The following is an 8,722-nucleotide window of genomic DNA, read 5'->3' on the forward strand; positions in this document are numbered from 1 at the left end:
CACTTTTAGGTGGTCCCCCGACTATCTTTGATTTGCATGCCCAACCCAAAGGAGACAAGTAAATTGAATTGAAAAAGGTACTATTCAAATCCATTGTCTATTATTATAAGCACTCTAACTCCAATTTATAGAGTGTCAAAACCAATATTATAATCAACGTTATAAAAATAATTTTAAGAACTCTTTATTACCAAAATAACATATTCAGGCATAAGATAAAAAAAACTAAAATCCTAATCACGTCCCATATTAAACTAATAGTTAGCCTAAATGAAAATATAGACTCTCGTTTATAATTTAATTACAACATCTATTTTAGTTGTATTATCTTTCACATGACATTTTAGATGTTAAAAAAATTGACACTCTATATATAAAAATATAGACTCAAAACCGTTATTCTTTAAAGTTTAATTTTCGCACATACATTATTGTTTTACATATTGACTCAAAACTGTCACAGAAAACAGTTTTGAAAGGTTACTCAATCTCTTGAGACAATCTTCCAGACAAAAATTTTAAACGGTCATACTCTCTATTCACTCCCCCAGCTAGTATTCGACCTTCTATCAACTTTCAAAAACCAATATAGACCAATATTTATCTATTTATTGGCCATAATATTATAATCATACTAAAGATAAACATTATAAAATTCTAAGCAAGTTCGATATTAAACCAATAGTTAACTAAATAAAATTATAGACTATCTAGAATTTAATTGAACAATTCATTAAATAAGCATCATAAAAATATACTAAGTATAATACATGCATAGTAAATAATAAAAAAATTTGACACATGTTCTAATTGTTTTTTCTATTAGACTACACTTTTCACTCTCCACTTCATCATTATAATCACCTATTTACTATCATATACCCTCTTCACTCTCCCTTCCACTGACTTACATTTTTCAATCCATACTCTCTAAGTTTATGGTTGGTGTGCAAAATTTTAGTGTATACTAAGCCCATTTAAACATCTAACCACACTTACTACCATATATTCTCATTTAAGAAGGTTTCAACATGAGATATTTTTTTTAGTCTAAGATTGACACATACTATTTAGGGGAAACTGTTAAACATAAACTAACCTTTGCTCGATCCGCTGAAAATAAACCCAACTATTGTTTATTTTTAGAAAAGTCTACCTAATCGGTATAATTGCTGAAAATAAATTCAACTATTATTTATTCTTAATTCTGGACTTACAAAAAAGTTTTGAAGATTGTTACAAAACTTAGGTCGATTTATTTTTAGCAAATATACTAATAGATTAGTTTATTTAAAAATAAACAATAAGTGTGGGTTTATTTACAGCGAATCAAGCATTATTTGATTTACTATAAATAATTTACCGTATTTGTTGTTCACCCTCATTCATACAAAGCCTACTCCATAAAAAAGGTCAAGATAAAAGCTATAACCAAAAGAATTCTTCTATTGTGATCATTAAAGGAGCGAATGTGTTACTACAATTTACCCAACATAACTATACGTAGTAGTACATATGACTTCTTTTAGGAGTATGGCTAATAGGACTAGGCTTCTACGTAACAAGCATTAAAGAAGCTAATATATTCTGCTTACAATTGTTCTTATAAGAAATATTTACGGAAATCACGAAAAATAGAATATTTTAGATAATAAATATATTATTTTAGTGATTGATAAATTTGATGGAGGAAATGTCATGAGTATAAAAGAACTGGAAAATGTGATTGATAAATGGAGGAAATATATTATTCCATATAACTGTATTAACTTGTAATTTGATGGAGGAAATATATTATTCCATATACCTCGATAATTCCCACCCTCTAAGATAAATGGGCGGGTACATTTTCTGATTTAACTGTATTAACTTGTAATTTAACGGCCGATTTGATAGGTGGTAATATAATTAACAATGTTATTAAAGATTTAATTGTCATACATTGCTATAATATGCTACGGGTTTAAATATGGTTATATACTATTATTTACTAGTTTGAGTGACTATTGCATATGATGGATAACTATTTATGATTTAATGTTGCTTTATTGTACTTCAAACAATGCTAGCTTAATGTTTATGCTTATGATTGATATTGATGAATATTTTTTTATATTGTTAATAGATTATTACATGTTTTATACTTAAAATATTATTTAGGAAAATATGGTTTAACTTTCATTAAGAGGGAGATTTAAGACTCAACTCCTTTAAATGATGATACTTATGATAATATGATACGGATTGAGTCATAGGCCACAAAATACATTGAGTCGGATACCCACCAACGTGTTATATTAAAAACAGAATTATATTTCTAAATGATTAATGATTTATATATATATATACGTAGTGGTACATATGACTTCTTTTAGGAGTACATATGACTTCTTTTAGGAGTATGGCTAATAGGACTAGGCTTCTACGTAACAAGCATTAAAGAAGCTAATATATTCTCCTCACAATTGTTCTCATAACAAATATTTACTGAAATTATGAAAAATATAATATTTTAGATAGTAAATATATTATTTTGGTGATTGAGAAATTTGATGGAGGAAATGTCTTGAGTATAAAAGAACTGCAAAAATATGATTAATCAATATTTTAGATAATTGATAAATTTTAAAAATATTAAAAGAAAGTTAGTAGTAAAAAGAACTGGAAAATATTATGATCATAATTATTAATAAAAGAACTAGAAAATAACTATGGCGAGTTCTTAGAGTTTTGCCAAATGTATTAATTTAATAGGACTATAATTGATTATTGCGTGACAATTTACTTTCCTAAATAAATTTAATGTTAAATGAGACAAGTATTTTTAATAAAGTCACAATTGATTGCGTGAAAATTTATATTTCTAAACAAATATAAAACTAAATAAAATAAGTATTAAAAAATTTCATTAAATTAATCTTTATACCAAAATAAGAAACTTTAAGATGATATTTGTTTTTGTAATTATGTGCAAATTTTTTTAGTTGATACACAAGTACGTATTCTCTCTCAAGGTCTAGTTAATTAACTGGAGCCTTAAAAATAATACAACTCGCTGACGGTAATTAATTACAACAATTTATAGATTTAAATTTAAATTTATTTAAGAAAATAAATTGTCATGCAATTAATTATAGTCCATCAAGCTTGAACTCGGTGCATAACATCATCATCGTTGATCCATTCGACTCAAAAAACGGTCGGACTTGGACAACGTTTTTTACAAAAAAATTAAATTTGGACGAATAATCCCCGCCCGCCAAGATAAATGGGCGGGTAGCAACACCAAAAAATACCCGCGGGTATACCCGCCCGCCCGCTAAGTTTAATATATTAATTATCAAATAATTAATTCTATTGATTATGAAATTAGAAGTCTACTGCCTAGTACTACTAGTCTACTACATAGCCAACTTTAGTTTTTAGTGTTCATACCCAGTTTAATAATTTTTTTAATTTATTATGATTGGAGAAATATATGTCTGAACTTCGTACTCCGTAGTAAGATAAATCGATGATGCAATGTTTTTGTTGGATTATCAAACATAATGTTTATATTCATGTAATTTGAGTATTTTGAGACTTTTTATGTATTTGGAGAATTTTGGACAATGTTTTGTATTTTAATTGTTATTAAAACTTAACTTTATAATTTGTATTATATTTTAATTTTTATATAATAAGTACCCGCCTATACTCGCGAGTTCTACTCGGTTTAAAAATGGGCGGGTAGCGACAAAAAAAAATCCCGCATCGGGCTTTTGAATATTTGAGCCCGCGGGTGGATTTTTTAGGTACTACTCGGTCTGCTATCCGCCCAAGCTCACCCATGAACACCTCTATTCATACACCTCGATAATTCACGCCCTCCAAGATAAATGGGCGGGTACATTTTCTGATTTAACTGTATTAACTTGTAATTTAACGGCCGATTTGGTAGATGGTAATATAATTAACAATGTTATTAAATGTGTTAATCTTCATACATTCCTATAATATGCTTCGGCTTTAAATATGGTTATATACATGTTTTATACTTCAAATATTATTTAGGAAAATATGGTTTAACTTTCATTACGAGGGAGATTGAAGACTCAACTCCTTTAAATGATCATACTTAAGATAATATGATACGGATCGGGTCATAGGCTACAAAATACATTGAGTCGAATACCCACCAATGTGTTATATTAAAAACAAAATTATATTTCAAAAAGATTAATGACTTTTGCCCTGTTAGTAAGAAATAGTAGGCACCAAATAATAAGTTAAAAAATTTATATTGAAATCTTTCCTTAGACTTTGTCACTTCTTACACAATTATACCGTTACTGCCTCAATCCTCTGCATATTATACTTCTTTATCGTCTAATTTTCAAGTTTATTTTTGTTCAATGTAAATTTTGCTATTTTGATTGTATTAAAAAAATTATGCCGCAAATTATTATTGTGTTTTTAACCGACATATTAAAATTATGACAAATAAATTACAAAGAAAGACAATAAATTTGATTATATATTTAATATAGTTATATTTATCCTTTTATTTGTTTATTTCGAATGAAAGGTCAAATGTTTCGTACATAAAGTATACAATACAAAATTATGAGTATTTTTAATAAAAAAAAATTACATACCAATTTATGCTAAAATCTTTATAAATCTTTACAGGTTATAAAAAGAGTTGAATATTTGTCATTATTATTAAATAATAATAGTAAATATTACCATTATTATTTAACAATAATAACAAATATTCAATTTGTCTTTATAAATAATACATAAAAATACTATATACACACCAGAAGTGAAAAAAAATTAAATTTTAATTAAAAAATATATATATATATTACAAAATTATTTACATTTATATATATATAAATTAAAAATTTTAATTAATAAATTAAGCGACAAAGCGTTTTGTCACTGATTTTTTTACTTAAATACCCTTTGTTCACACAAGTACTGACCAAAATACCCCCATTTACTCTACTTAAAATACCCCAACTATCACCTTAACAATTAATATAATAACTTAAAATACTCCAATTACCCACTTTTAGGTGATCCCCCGACTACCTTTAATTTGCATGCCCAACCTAAAGGAGACAAGTAAATTGAATTGAAAAGAGTATTATTTAAATTCATTGTCTATTTTTATAAGCACTCTAACTCTAATTTATAGAGTGTCAAAACTAATATTATGATCAACCTTATAAAAATAATTTTAATAACTCATTATTACCAAAATAAAATATTCAGGCATAAGATAAAAAAAACTAAAATCCTAATCACGTCCGATATTAAACCGATAGTTAGCCTAAATGAAAATATAGACTCTCGGTTAGAATTTAATTTAACAATTCATTATATAACCATCATAAAAATATATTAAGTATAATATATGCTTAGTGAATGATAAAATAATTTGCACCAGTTCTGATTGTTTTTGTCATTAGACTAAAAAAGGTAAAGATAAAATCCGAAACCAAAAGAATTAATGGAAATAACTAACAAATGAATAGGGGAAACCAATATAGATATTATAAACGGTCATACTCTCTATTTACCCCCAGAGAGTATTCGACCTCCTATCAACTTTCAAAAACCAATATAGACCAATAATTATTTATTTATTGGCCAAAATATTATAATCATACATAAGATAAAAATAATAAAATTCTAAGCAGGTTCGATATTAAACCAATAGTTAACTAAAATGAAAATATAGACTATCTAGAATTTAATTGAACAATTCATTAAATAAGCATCATAAAAATTTACTAAGTATTATACATGCTTAGTGAATAATAAAACTTTTTGGCACATGTTCTAATTGTTTTTTCCATTAGACTACACTTTTCACTCTCCACTCCATTATTATAATCACCTATTTACTATCATATAACCTCTGCACTCTCCCTTCCACTGACTCACATTTTTCAATCCATACTCTCTAAGTTTATGGTTGGTGTGCAAAATTTTAGCGTACACTAAGCCAATTTAAACACCTAACCACACTTACTACCATATATTCTCATTTAAGACGGTTTCAACATGAGATATTTTTTTTAGTCTAAGATTGACACACACTATTTAGGGGAAACTGCTAAACATAAACTAACCTTTGCTCGATCCGCTGAAAATAAACCCAATTATTGTTTATTTTTAGATAAGCCTACCTATTCTGTATGATTGCTGAAAATAAATTCAAATATTATTTATTCTTGATTTTGGATTTACAAAAATGTTTTGAAGATTGTTATAAACAATAGGTCGATTTATTTTTAGCAAATATACTAATAGATTAGTTTATTTAAAAATAAATAATAGGTGTGAGTTTATTTGCAGTGAATCTAGCATTATTTGATTTATTATAAACAATTTACCCAATTTAATGTTCACCCTTATTCATACAAAGCCTACTCCATAAAAAAAGGTCAAGATAAAACCAAAACCAAAACAATTTATTGAGAGAATTAACAAATTAAGAGGATTTAGAAAAATGGCTAATCAAATACATAGTAGGGAGCCTTCTATTTCTTTAAACAATCCATGATTTTTCCTATGAAAAGAACTACAATATGATCAATACATGGCATTAACATACATCCAGAAAATTAACATATAGTTTATTTCTATCAATGTAAACATAATTCTTCCATTGTGATCGTTAAAGAAGCTAATGTGACTAATAGTTCATATGACATCTAGGTAACAAGCATTAAAGAAGCTAATATATTCTCCTTACAATTGTTCTCATAAGAAATATTTACGGAAATTATGAAAAATAAAATATTTTAGATAATAAATATATTATTTTAGTGATTGATAAATTTGATGGAGGAAATGTTATGAGTATAAAAGAACTGGAAAATGTGATTGATAAATATTTTAGATAATTGATAAATTTAAAAAATATTAAAAGAAAGTTAGTAGTAAAAAGAACTGGAAAATATTATAATCATAATTATTAATAAAAGAACTGGAAAATAACTATGGCGACTTCTTAGAGTTTTGCCAAATGTATTAATTTAATAGGACTATAATTGATTATTGCGTGACAATTTACATTCCTAAATAAATTTAAAGTTAAATTAGATAAGTATTTTTAATAAAGCCACAATTGATTGCGTGGAAATTTATTTTCCTAAAAAAATGTAAAACTCAATAAAATAAGTATTAAAAAATTTCATTAAATTAATCTTTATACCAAAATAAGAAACTTTAAGATGATATTTGTTTTTGTAATTATGTGCAATTATTTTAGTTGATACAAGAGTACGTATTCTAACTCAAGGTCTTGTTAATTAACTGGAGCCTTAAAAATAATACAGCTCACTGATGGTAATTAATTACAACAATTTATAGATTAATGTAGTAAATTTACAAATTTACAACAATCTAAAACTTGCTTTATTACCTAATACGCTTCGTTAATTAATTATCCTTATAAATCTTAACTCGAAATCACAAATACAAATTCATTGTGAAATATAATTTCAACCATTTCAACAACAATTATCTCAACTTAAGTTTCTTATTTTGGTATAAAGATTAATGTAATAAAATTTTTAAATTTGTTTAGGAAAATAAATTTCCATGCAATTAATTGTGGCTTTATTAAAAATACTTACCTAATTTAACTTTAAATTTATTTAGAAAATTAAATTGTTATGCAATTAATTATAGTTCATCGAGCTTGAACTCGGTGCATAACATCATCATCCTTGATCCATATCTTCATTGTTCTACATTTAAGCTATCTAGCTCCACAAAGTATACGTACATATAGTTGCATACTTACATTAGTACACCATAACTCTAAAATTCTACCTACACAATGTAAACACCCTAAAATGCTAGCTCCACAAAGCATGTTGCTACAATGTACATAACTCTACACGTGACTTTTCTAAAAGGTGTATGGGTAATTAATAAGAGTATGTGTCATGGATGCTTCCATATTAGAGTTGTTCATGGGCGGCCTACCCGTCAGGCTCAATCCATTCGGCTCGAAAAACGGTCGGACTTGGACAACGTTTTTTTAAAAAAAATTAAATTTGGACGGATAATCCCCGCCCGCCATGATAAATGGGCGGGTAGCGACGCCGAAAAATTCCCGCGGGTATACCCGCCCGCCCGCTAAGTTTAAAATATTAATTATCAAATAATTAATTCTATTGATTATGAAATTAGTAGTCTACTGCCTAATACTACTAGTCTACTACATAGCCAACTTTAGTTTTTAGTGTTCATACCCACTTTAATAATTTTTTTAATTTATTATAATTGGAGAGATATATGTCTGAACTTCGTACTCTGTAGTAAGATAAATCGATGATGCAATGTTTTTGTTAGATTATCCAACATAATGTTTATATTCATGTAATTTGAGTATTTTGAGACTTTTTATGTATTTGGAGAATTTTGGACAATGTATTGTATTTTAATTGTTATTAAAACTTAACTTTATAATTTGTATTATATTTTAATTTTTATATAATAAATACCCGCGGGTTCCGCCCGGTTTAAAAATGGGCGGGTAGCGACAAAAAAATAAGCCCGCATCGGGCTTTTGAATATTTGAGCCCGCAGGTGGATTTTTTAGGTACTACTCGGTCTGCTATCTGCCCAAGCTCACCCACGAAGACTACTATTCCATATACCTCGATAATTCCCGCCCTCCAAGATAAATGGACGAGTACATTTTCTGATGTAA

The sequence above is a fragment of the Amaranthus tricolor genome, chromosome 7 (genome assembly GCF_026212465.1).
Source record: "Amaranthus tricolor cultivar Red isolate AtriRed21 chromosome 7, ASM2621246v1, whole genome shotgun sequence".
NCBI classification, from domain to species: domain Eukaryota; kingdom Viridiplantae; phylum Streptophyta; class Magnoliopsida; order Caryophyllales; family Amaranthaceae; genus Amaranthus; species Amaranthus tricolor.